The sequence below is a fragment of the Notamacropus eugenii genome, chromosome 2 (assembly GCF_028372415.1).
Source record: "Notamacropus eugenii isolate mMacEug1 chromosome 2, mMacEug1.pri_v2, whole genome shotgun sequence".
Taxonomy (NCBI): Eukaryota; Metazoa; Chordata; class Mammalia; order Diprotodontia; family Macropodidae; genus Notamacropus; species Notamacropus eugenii.
The window spans coordinates 84,931,215-84,943,896 of NC_092873.1; positions in this window are offsets into that span (position 1 = coordinate 84,931,215).

Genomic DNA, 12,682 nt, shown 5'->3' on the forward strand with positions numbered 1-12,682 from the left:
TTCTCCCTGACCTAAGTAACTAACCTTAGCATACATAGCTAGAATTTTTCCTCCTAAAATATGACACAATGCCAAGAATCAGCTTTGCAAGCCTCCAAGGAAGGGAAGTCTAGGAGGAGGTTATCTATACAATGAATTAACACAGACACCTTCCAACACAGTGTCTTCAGGATCCTGTGTACCTTACACGCTTACTAGCTGTGTAACCCCAGACAAGTCGCTTAACCTCAGTTTGCTACAGTTTCCTCAACTGTAAAATGGGAATGATAATAGCACTTAACCACCACCCCCATCCCCCCAGAGTTGTAGTGAGAATCAAATGAGATCTTTGTAAAGCAATTAGTGCCTGGTATATTATATAAATGTTATATAAATTATATAAATGTTAACGATTCTATTGATTATACCCTGGAAAGGGGCAGCTAGGTGATACAGTGGATGAGAGCTTTGACCCTGGATTCTGGAGAACCTGAGTTCAAATCTGACCTCAGACATTCACTAGACACTAGTGTGACCCTGGGCAAGTCACTTAACCCTGTTTGCCTCAGTTTCTTATCTGTAAAATGAACTGATGGAAGAAATGGCAAATCACTCCAGCATCTTTGCCAAGAAAACCCCAAATGAGGTCATGAAGAGTCCATAGACTGAATAATAATACTTTTGAAATCAGGGAAGAGGATTCTATATTGCTTTAGGGTAAAACTCATCCAAATATAATTAAACTTTAACAGATGCAGGTAAAAAATATTGACTCAGGGAATATGAGTGTAGAAAAGAAAAGGACAACACAAATCTTCCCCCCAAATAACACACATATAAGGGAATACAAGATATATGGTTGCTGGGTCTGAGTCACCAGGAATGCAAGCATAAACACAGAATTTACAGCCCTCAAATCACTACCCTTACCAGGTTTCTTAATAAGCATTTTATGAGTATTGCAAATGATTGAAATAATAATATCTTGTTCTAAAAAGGTAGAAATAATTGACTTGGTGCCTTCCTTTGCATCTGGGCATAGAGAGTACTGGGGAAATCCTGGGCAAAGGTTTTCCAGGATTCACCCAAATCCTCAGAGATTCTGCTACTAAAATGCAGCCTACCTCATTAGCATACTGAGCTCACAGACAAAGACGAACTGGTTTAAGATCTGATTCCTGCTGATCAGCAGTTGCTGAAAGTGGAGGCCGAAGGAGTACATTCCTTCCCTGTGGAGGCATTTAAGAAAACTACGAGTAGAATATAATATAATGGATCTTATCTCTCAAAGACCTCTCTTCCCCCCCAAAAAAATATTCGGGAGGAAGGGCCAAGTCAAAAAGTATGCTGGTCAGAAATGGGTTCAGTCACTGACTGAGAAGTTATTATGCTAGCAATACCCTCTACTTGGATATTATTAACTGAAGGTAGGAGGTCAGGGAAAGCCTGGATATCCAGCATGGATCAGCTGGCTCCAGTATCTGGACAAGGAATTTTAGAGCCACTGACCTAAGATTCAACACAGAGCCCAGTCTGATTCTGTATAAGTGAGGGCAATAATTAAGGTACTATCCTTCAGACTATCCTAATGGGGAAGATTTGGGGACTTCTCTGCCGTTGTTGGCTGGGTCATCAATATTACCTGTTTTTCAGAAATTTCCCTTTAAACAATCTAATCCTTGCACGCTCATTCTTTTCCTGTTTATTGCATTACTTCTTTCACCCATCTATTTTTTTAAGGCAGCCAGGTGACTCAGGTGGAGTCAGGACCAGAATTCAACTCTGGCCTTAGGCACTTACTAGCCTGGTGATCCTGGGCAGGTCACTCAACCAATAATAAATAACACCTACCTCCTAGGGTTATTGAGAAGATCCAATGAGATAGTATTTGTAAAGTGCTTTGTAAACTACTAGAATTATACTCAATATTTCCCATAGGTCTTGCATAAATTCTGATCTTAACTAGGGTCAGTCTTTGGCTACCTTGTCCTTTTCCTTAGTTTTTGGCAAAACTCATCGGGTAATACTGCATATAAAAATTGATTCATATCTGCTTATCTTTGTAGCAATAATATCATGGCAATAAATGACAATAATATTATATAATAATAATAATATAGCAATGAATGACAGTAGTTAGTTATTCTCTAAATTTTCTAGGGATGTCTCCAATATTAGGAAATTTTTTTAACCGCCTGAGAAAGTCACCTAGAGTCCAAGGGGCATGAATTGTGTGTGGTCACACAAAGTTCCTATTCACTCCCAGGATAGTCACGACACTACCTCCTGTAATAAATTCATTTATCAACCAGCAGATTTAGACAAATAGGCATTAGGAACAGAGCAAAGCATCAGAAGGGGCTCATTTTTTTTTTGCCAAGGTTTCTCTCATTCTCCTGAGGAAGGAGCCTCATTGTCAGGAGCACAAGGGGGCGGAAAGGGAAGTGGTATGAGATGGATAATACTGTTGGTCAGCCTTAGTGACCCCAGCAGCCACAGCACACTCTCAGGATCCCTATGCTGAGACCACCCCTTTCTTTTTACTCCTCTCTTTTTTTACTGTTAGGAGACATCCTGCTTTCCAGAGCTAAGGCCCAGCAAGTAAGTCGTGTCCTGAGCTTAGCATAGCAACAATCCTTTGCTCTCACCCTCTGGATGAATTCCGCTACAACTAAATCACAGAACTGAGCTCCAGCAAGCGCCAATATAGGCCCAGACATGAAGCCCTGCTATGAATGGACTTTTTGTCACTACATAACCCTGCCTCACTGTTTCTGGGATGCCTCACTTCTGTTGCCACGCTATACTGTTTGATTCTTTGTCTAGCCACAACTATATAAATCAAGGTTCAATTCCACTGCCTTAGGTTTCCTACAAGAGGAAGCCCCAATAAATGTGTCTAATTTCCTTCCCCCCATGGAATAAAGAAAATTTTGCTCATAACCTGTATGAACTCTTCAGTATTTTTAGAGTTAACAGCAGTTGCAAAGGTGACAACATCAAATGAAGTTTATTTTCATTTTAGCCCTCATATTGGGTTTGTACCTTGGGAAGAAGGAATGGGAATAAACATTTATTCCTACCATGTGCCAGGCACCTTGTTAAGTGCTTTACAAATATTATTAAATGATAATGTTATTGTCATTCTGTCACATGTGATCCTTGTAGACTGTGATGTCCATGGGGTTTTCTTGCTAAAGATAAAGGAGTACTTTACCATTTCCTTCTCCAGTGTATTAAGACAAACAGAGGTTAAGTGATTTACCCAAGGTCACACACCTAGGTTCTGAGGCCAGATTTAAAACTCAGGGCTTTCTGATCCCAGGCCCAGCATTCTATCTACTGACTCATCTAGCTGCCCAAAGTATCTCTAAGTAGTATCTCTAAGATACTCTTAGAGATGAGGTTCCTACAACCTCAAGATTGCTTTTGCATAGCAGTTAAGAGACTTCCCATTTAGGTTTTTCAGCTTCCAAAAATCAGGATTCAAAAATACTTTATAAAAGTGTTATCTTATCAAAATCAAAGAAACTTTAAGAAATTACTAGCCCCTATTCCACCTAATCGAAGAATTCACAATGGTGGGATAGATCTATGCAGGGGTGGAGAAACTGATGCCTCAAGGCCATGTGTGGAAGGGTCTCCAACCAAAGGGTCAAGTACTCTATGATGACCGGAAGGATTGCTGGAAGGAGAGTCATGAACTTCTTAAACCTCAAAAGAATCTCTCAAGTAAGTGGGGGTTGGGATAGTGATCCTATGCCTGGAATTCTCTCTTTCCAAGCTTCCCTAGCTTTCTTTAAATCCCTTCTTCTAACAGGAAGCCTTTCCCAACCCCTCTTGGTACTATTTATTCTGCATATAGCTTGTGTGTTGTGTCTTATATGTAGCTTGTACGTATTTGTTTGCTTGTTGTTTTCTCCATTAGACTGTGGGGTCCTTGAGGGTAGGGACTGTCTTTTGCCTCTTTTTGTATCCCTAGTGCTTAGCATAGTGCCTGGAACATAGTAGGCACTAAATAAATGTTTGTTTAGTGACTAACTGATCACACATCACTTTACTGCGGAAAAACTAATGTTTAGGCCTTTATCTCTCTCAAAAACATAAAACAATTTTCAGACACTAGAGCCACCAATAAACACTTAAATCACTTTTAACTATAGGATTGTGGAATTTAGAGGGGCTGCAGACAGGGATAAGCAGAGGAAAATGAAATCATTGCAGGAAAACTGGCAAACAATTTTTACAGTCAGTGTTTCTGATAAAGGCCTCATTTTTCAAAAATATAGAGAACTGAGTCAAGTTCATAAAAATACAAGTCATTCCTCAGTTGATAAATAGCCAAAGGATATGAACAGGATATTTTCAGATGAAGAAACTGAAGTTATCTATAGTCACATGAAAAAATGCTTCAAATCACTATTGATTAGAGAAACGAAATCAAAACAACTCAGAGTTACCACTTCAGATTGGCTAATATGACAGAAAAGGAAAATGATAAATGTTGGAGTTGTGGGAAAATTGGAACACTAGTGCATTGTTGGTGGAGTTGTGAACTGATCCGAGCATTCTTTGGAACTATACCCAAAAGGTTTGATCCAACAATACCACTACTAGGTCTGTACCCCAAAAAAAATCTTTTAAAAGGGAAAAGGATTCACATATACAAAAATATTTATAGCAGCTCTTTTCGTGGTGTCAACGAATTGGAAATTGAGGGATGCCCATCAACTGGGGAATGGCTGAACAAATTGTGGTATATGAATGTAACAGAATACTATTGTGCTCTAAGAAATGATGAGCAGATTTCAGAAAAACCTGGAAAGACTTACACGAACTAGTACTGAGTGAAGTGAGCAGAAGCAGGAAAACACTGTACACAGAAACAGCAACATTGTCCAATGACCAACTATGATTGACTTAGCTCTTCTTAGCAATACAATGATCCAAGACAATTCCAAAAGATTCATGTTGGAAAATGCTATCCACATCCAGAGAAAGAACTACAGAGTCTGAATGCATACTATATTGAAGCATACTATTTTCACTTTTTTTCTTTCTTGTGGTTTTCCCCTTTTGTTCTGATTCTTCTTTCACAACTTGACTAATATGGAAATATGTTTAGCATGATTGTACATGTTATCAATTGCTTACTGTTGATGGGGTGCTTGGCCTTGGACCCCAACCCTAGGACCATACCTTTCCCCAGTCCAAAGACTCTGTCTCTGGCAATAACTCATTAGTGGGCCCAGTGAGGCAAACTATCTCTCCCTGCTACAGGAACAAGATGACCTCTGTAGAATTTCCCTTGTATGAACAGAATTATCTTGTACCAGCAGAAACATCAGGTACTGATTCCCATAGTTACCATATACAATCCAGAGGTCAAGCCGTAGACATCAACTCCCAAGGCTTTCTTGTTACTGATATAGACATAAAGACATACTGACCCCTTAGGATCCCCAAACCCAAGCCATGTCAAAAGTGAATGACAGCTGTGCCCAAGGTACAGAAACTGTATGTTCACCACATAATTTGTATACTTGGCACCCCACTCATTTAACCTTTCCTATATAAGGAAAGGTTAGCATCACTCCTATTAGATTTTGAGTTCCTTAAGGAGCTCTACTCACCCTATATGATTTATACAAGTTACAATAAACTTTTTGCCACTTGACTAGACGATTGCTAGAGTCCAAGAATTCTTTTCAAACAACTCCACTCTGAACTTCGGTATTTTGGGGTCCCTGAACCCCTAAAACCTCATCACTCTCTTGGGGAGAGGAGAGGGCCCTCATATAGATCATCTTACTTGTCTCCTGAGGAACATATATGAGGGCCAAGAAACAACAATTAGAACCTAACATGGAGCAACTGATTGGTTTAAGACTGAAAAACGAATGTGACAAGGCTGTGTACTGTCACCTTATTTATTTAACATATGTACTGAGTATATTATTCAAAAAGCCAGGCTGGGTGAATCAAAAGTGAGAATTAAAGCTGCAAAGAGAAATATCAAATCTCAGAGCTGCAGACTATACCACTCTAATGGCAATTTTGTTTTTCACCATTGGCCTTCCAGAGTCAAGATGGGTGATAACAGTGATCAAAATTTCAAGGTCTTCTTAAATCTAGTGCATTGTCTCTCCACTTTGCATGGTCTAGCCCTTTCAGTTTTATGTTTTTAAAATTTCTAAGTACATCATCTACACCTTTACCAACTCAGTGACTAAAATGTCAGCAGCACAGGGCCCAGCAGTTCATATGGTTAAGTTAGTTAGGAAACCTAGGAGTATGCTGCTGAGGCAGTCACTTCGCTTTAATTTTCTCTCTTCCAGTTGAGAGGGGTTGGGTTCTAGGCTAATAGAATTATTGATAATATTGACCCAGTCACCTGGGTCCTTGGTATTGATAGGTGAATGAAGGCATTGATTTCATAAGTGATACTACTGTGCACCCCAAACTCTCATTATATTCAGCCAAAACTTGACAAACATTTTAAGATAAATAACTGCAGTACTAACCCTAACTAGTGCTGGGGATGAGGTGCTTTGTGTGTTCTAAACAAGGTCTGAAAATGTATCCTTCCCACATGTACAAAAATATTTATTGCTGTTCTATTTGTGGTGGTAAAGAATTGGATATTGAGGGGATGCCCATCAATTGGAGAATGGCTGAACAAGTTATGGTATATGAATGTAATGAAATATTATTGTCCTATAAGAAATGATGAGCAGGCAGATTTCAGAAAAATCTGGAAAGACTTAGATGAACTGATACTGAGTGAAGTGAGCAGAACCAGGAAAACATTGTACACAGTAACAGCAACATTGTGTGAGGATCAACTTTGATAGACTTAGCTCTTCTCAATAATGCAGTAATCTAGGACAATTCTCAAAGACTCATAACAAAAAATGCAATCAATATCTAGAAAAAGGACTATGGAGTCTGAATTCACATTGAAGCATACTGTTTTTACTTTATTTTATTGTTTTTTTTTTTTGGTAGGGAAATACAGCTCAGACACCACACATACACAAGTACAGTCATCCCTTCCACATCGTGGCTTTCCCCATTTTGGTTTTGATATATCATGGGTCGACATAAGAAATTAAATGGGAATTTGGGGAGAGCTTTGCAGAAGCCACAGAAGATATGCAAAAGCCAGCAGATGATATAGAAAAAGTTTAGAAACTCAGAAATGCATAAAATATACATATAGTATTGCATAATATTGCCCAACCCAAATTTTACAGTAAAGTATTATACCTTCTTTATAATAAGGTATTATAAAATACCCTACAAAAGAAAAAGAAGTTCAATTCAGTGGCCCCCTGAAAATCTACTTTAACCTTTTAGTGGTTTTTTGCAACTTGCATAATTTCAAAAGAATATGCATTGAAATGCTGATGACAAAATATTGCATCATGTGCTGAGTGAAGTGAGCAGAACCAGGAGAACATTGTAGACAGTAATAGCCACAGTGTGTGATGACTGATTTTGATAGACTTAGCCCATCTCAGATATGCAAGAACTCATTCCAAAGGATTCATGATGGAAAATACCATCCACATCAAGAGAAAGAACTATGAAGTCTGAATGCAGATAGGAATGTATATGTAAAGCCTATATCAGATTGCATGCCTCTTGGGGAGGGAAGGGAAAAAATTTCAATCTATGGACTTGACCACTGATTGGCTATAACTTCTGTTTTGTATGTTTATTTGGAAAATAATGAAATCACTACAACTTTAACTCTGTTCCTCAACAGATGAAATACATAGAACGGTTTTTCAAAATTTTTCTAATCTTCTCTTTTTTCCTGATGCTTTCACTGCTTCCTTATTTTAATTTTTTAAATAGTTTTATTTATTTATTTTTAGATTTCAACATTCATTTCCACAAAATTTTGAGTTCCAATTTTTCTCCCCTCCCCCCATCCCATAACACCTTGCATTCTGATTATTCCTTCCCTCAATGTGTCCTCCCTTCTATCACACCCCACCCTTCCCTTATCCCCATCTTCTCTCTTTTCTCGTAGGGCAAGATAAATTTCTATACCCCATTACCTGTATTTCTTATTTCCCAGTTGTATGCAATAACAATTCTAAACATTCATTTCTAATACTCTGAATTCCAACTTCTTTCTCTCCCTCCCTCCCCACCCATCCCCACTGAGAAGGCAAGCAATTCAATACAGACCATATATGTGTCATTTTGCAAAAGGCTTCCATAATTTTCATGTTGTATAAGACTAACTATATTGCCCTCCATCCTACTCTGTCCCTCCTTTTTTTCCTATTCTCTCATTTGACCATGTCCCTTCCCAAAAGTGTTTACTTCTAGTTACTCCCTTCTCCCATTTGCCCTCCCTTCTATCATCTCCCTCACCCCACTTATGCCCTTCTCCACTACTTTCCTGTAGTGTAAGATAGATTTTTATACCAAATTTAGTGAGCATGTTATTCCCTCTTTAAGTCATATGTGAAAAGAGTAAGTTTCACTTTTCCCCTCTCACCTCCTCCCTTTTTTCCTCCATTGAAAAAGATTTTTCTTATCTCTTTCATGAGTGATAGTCTGTCCCTTTCCACTTCTCCCTTTCTCCTCCCAATATTTTCCTCTCTCACCCCTTAATTTTATTTTAGTTTTTTTATGGATATCTGATGCTGATTCTGATTCAACTCAATCTGTACTCTCTGTCTATGTGTGTGTGTGTGTGTGTGTGTGTGTGTGTGTGTGTGTGTGCGTGCGCGTGCATGTGCACATGGGTGTGTATAATCCCACCACCTACCCAAATACTGAGAAAAGTCTCAAGAGTTACAAATATTATCTTTCCATGTAGGAATGTAAACAGTTCAGCTTTAGAAAGCCCTTTATGATTTCTCTTTCCTATTAACCTCTTCATGCTTCTCTTGATTCTTGTGTTTGAAAGTCAAATTTTCTATTCAGTTTTGGTCTTTTCATCATGAATGTTTGAAAGTCCTCTGTATCATTGAATGACCATTTTTTGCCTTGAAGTATTATACTCAGTTTTGCTGGGTAGGTGATTCTTGGTTTTAATCACAGTTCCTTTGACTTCTGGAATATCCTCTTCCAAGCCCTTTGATCCCTTAATGCAGAAGCTGCCAGATCCCATGTTATCCTGATTGTATTTCCACAATACTCAAATTATTTCTTTCTAGCTGCTTGCAATATTTTTCCCTTGACCTGGGAACTCTGAAATTTGGCCACAATATTCCTAGGAGTTTCTCTTTCTGGGTCTCTTTCAGGAGGTGATTGGTGGAGTCTTTCAATATTTATTTTGCCCTCTGGTTTTAGAATATCAGGGCAGTTTCCTTGATAATATCATGAAAGATAATGTCTAGGCTCTTTTTTTGGTCATAGTTTTCAGGTAGTCCTATAATTTTTAAATTGTCTCTCCTGGATCTTTTTTCCAGGTCAGTTGTTTTTCCAATGAGATGTTTCACATTATTTTCTATTTTTTCAATCGTTTGGTTTTATTTTGTAACTTCTTGATTCATCATATAGTCATTAGCTTCCCTGAACTCCACTCTCATTTTTAAAGAACTATTTTGTTCAGTGAGCTTTTGAACCTCCTTTTCCATTTGGCTAATTCTGCTTTTTAAAGTCTCCTTATCCTCATTGGCTTTTTGGACTTCTTTTTCCAATTGAGTTAGCATATTTTTAAAGGTGTTATTTTCCTTAGCATTTTTTTGAGTCTCTTTTAGCAAGCTGTTGACTTGCTTTTCAAGTTCTTCTATGGCCTGAGCCCATTTCATATTCATTTTGGAGGTACTAGAGGCAGAAGCCTTGACTTCGTCTGACAGTATGCATTGTTCTTCCTTTTCTGAAAGGATGGAAGGAGATACCTGTTCACCAAGAAAGTAACCTTCTGTGGTCTTATTTTTTTTCCCTTTTTTTGGGCATTTTCCCAGTCAGTTTCTTGACTTCTGAATCCTTTGTCAAGAGTAGGGTCCTAGTGCTCCTCCTCCTCCCAGGACTGTGCTCAGGCCTGAGGTTCAGATAAGCTGCTCAATTCCCCCAGATGCTTTAAGCTGAGCTTCTGGGACAATGGATCCAGGCTGCTTTCACAGTCACTGTAGCTGCTCACCACCTGCTGCTGTTGCTGTTGCTGCTGATGCTGTGGCCATCTCTGCTACTGCCAGGGGCCAGTGCTGGGGGGACCCTGATCCCCTCTCGCCCAGCTGGAAAAGCCCTCCCACACTGACCTTTGAAGCTTTCTTTGGTGCTTGTGAGTTGAGGGATCTGAGACCCTCCATGCTGGGAATTCTGCCCCAGAGGTCTGGTCCTCCTTGTGCTGTGTGCACCAGGGCTGGGCTCTGCTCTGCTCAGCATCCCATGGGATAGACCTTTCCTGTCAGCCTTCTAGGTTACCTTTGGCTGGAAATCTTTTTCACTTGTTGTTCTGTGGCTTGTGTTGCTCTAGAATTTGTTGAGAGTCATTTTTTTTTACAGGTATTTTGTGGTCTGTGGGGGAAAAACTAGAGTACATGCATCTTTCTACTCTACCATGTTGGCTCTGCCCCTCTCTTATTTTTATTCAACACCCTCCAATTGCACCCGAGGCTACTACTTGACCCTGCTGCATAGTTCCACCACCAAAGGGCAGTATTGCTCACTTTGGAAAACTACACTCTAGATTATTCCAGAAATCTCAGAATATAGCTTGTTTATAGTTCAAATCTACCTTGAGTCTATTTTTGTGTTCTAGGGCAGCTAGGTGGCCCAGTAGATAGAGTGCCAGGCCTGGAGTCAGGAACTCTTCCTGAGTTCAAATCCAGCCACAGACACTTACTGTGTTACCCTCAACAAGTCACTTAACTTTGTTTGCCTCAGTTTCCTCATCTGTAAAATGAACTGAAGAAGGAAATGGCAAACCACTCCAGTATCTTTGCCAAGAAAACCCCTAAATGGAGTCACAAAGAGATGGGCACAACTGAAAAATGACTGAATGACAACAAATTATACTATTGTTAGAAGACACCACCATTGCTACTTGACCAACAGCAATTAGCACCATGACAGACACATATTAGGCACTTCACAAATGTTTATTGATTGATTGGCTGACTAGTGAGAGGCATGATGCTAGATTGAACTTGTTCTGGGTTTATAATCAGGAATAACTGAGTTCAAATCCTGACCATGAGCATATCACCTAGTCTTCCTCTGCCTACAACTTCTTTGTAACTTGTGTTTAATAATATCTAGATCACACTTGCTGTGAGGCTCAAAAGAGATAATGTGTTCTCCAAAAACAAGAATCTATTATATTAATGTCAATTTCCCTCCACTAGAACATCAGTGTCTTGAGGTTAAGAACTGATACTTTTTTGTCCCAGTACATAGCACAGCACTTGGCACACAGTAGGTTATTAATTAATGCTTGTTGAATTGGATTGAATTTAATTTAATTGATCCAATGATCATTATGTTTGACTGGCTAAGTCTTGTTGATTCATCTCCAAAATGTCTCTGCAATCCTTCACTTGCTTTCTCTCCTCAAGTTCATGCAGGACCTCTCTACCTCTCCCCTAGACTATCATTCAATCCTAACTTGTCTTCTGATCTTCAGTCTTTCCCCTCTCATATCCATTCTTTACTTCTAGCACTTAGCACAGTATTTGGCACATAGTAGGTGCTTAATAAATGTTTACTGATGGATTTACATCTCTGTGAGATTGTTCAAATTAATCCTTCAAATTAAATTATAATTAATTTATAATAAATCTTAAATCTTGCCTTTTTGTCCCTTAATAGTTTGCAAACTCCTGGAAGGTGGAGGAGCAATGTCTTATTTAAATCAGTATCAGGAATTCTCTTCCCCACAGGCATACCTGCCTTATATAAATGCTGGAGGTGGGAATGCAGGTAGGTGGGCAGAATAGCTACCATGAGTGCAAATTCTGAAAAAATCGGTAGGTGGCACCCTGAGCTTGAGCTGCTCTGGGTTAGTTTCAATCCTCCCACTGGAGTAGAAACAGTCAGCCTGAACTCTTCTGCATCCCCACTTCCAACCTGAGTCTTCTGTCTATCACTGTGCTTATGTGAATTGACTGACTTGTGTTCCCCGCAGCTATTGCAAGTTCTATCTCATTTCATTAAGTTTGGGTCTGAAAATTTAAAGATTGTAACTAATTTCCTAGCTTTTATCAGAATGGTTGTCATTCCATCAAAAGAGTTGGGGTTGAGAGGAGACATAGATACAAAGAGATAGACTTAGACACAAGGGATCAAGTGAATCTATGAGTTAGGAAGAGAGGGGACAGGGAGAACGTAATGACTGTGGTATAGTGCTAAAACTATTAGACATACATCTTACATCTCTCCATTGACCTTTGAGTAACACAACTGATTCTTTGGACATGGTAGTATTCCTTGATTCAGAACTAAGTCAAATCACTGGAAGAATATATTCAAAGAATATCATTGAAAAATATTAGTATATAATGGAAAGGGTTTTGTTTCATATATAATCTTGGGTTATTGAAAGCCCTCCGAAATTTCCTAAATGCAAACCAACTTTCATTCTTCCTCCTATGCAATTCTGAGGCCAGGTTGTCATTCACGAAAGTGTCTTTACAAGAAACATCTACTGATGAACCATCTTGGTGGTCTGTCCATCCAACAATATACTATAGATTTAGACTACGGGTCTTCAGTCTTTGTTCTATACCAAGGT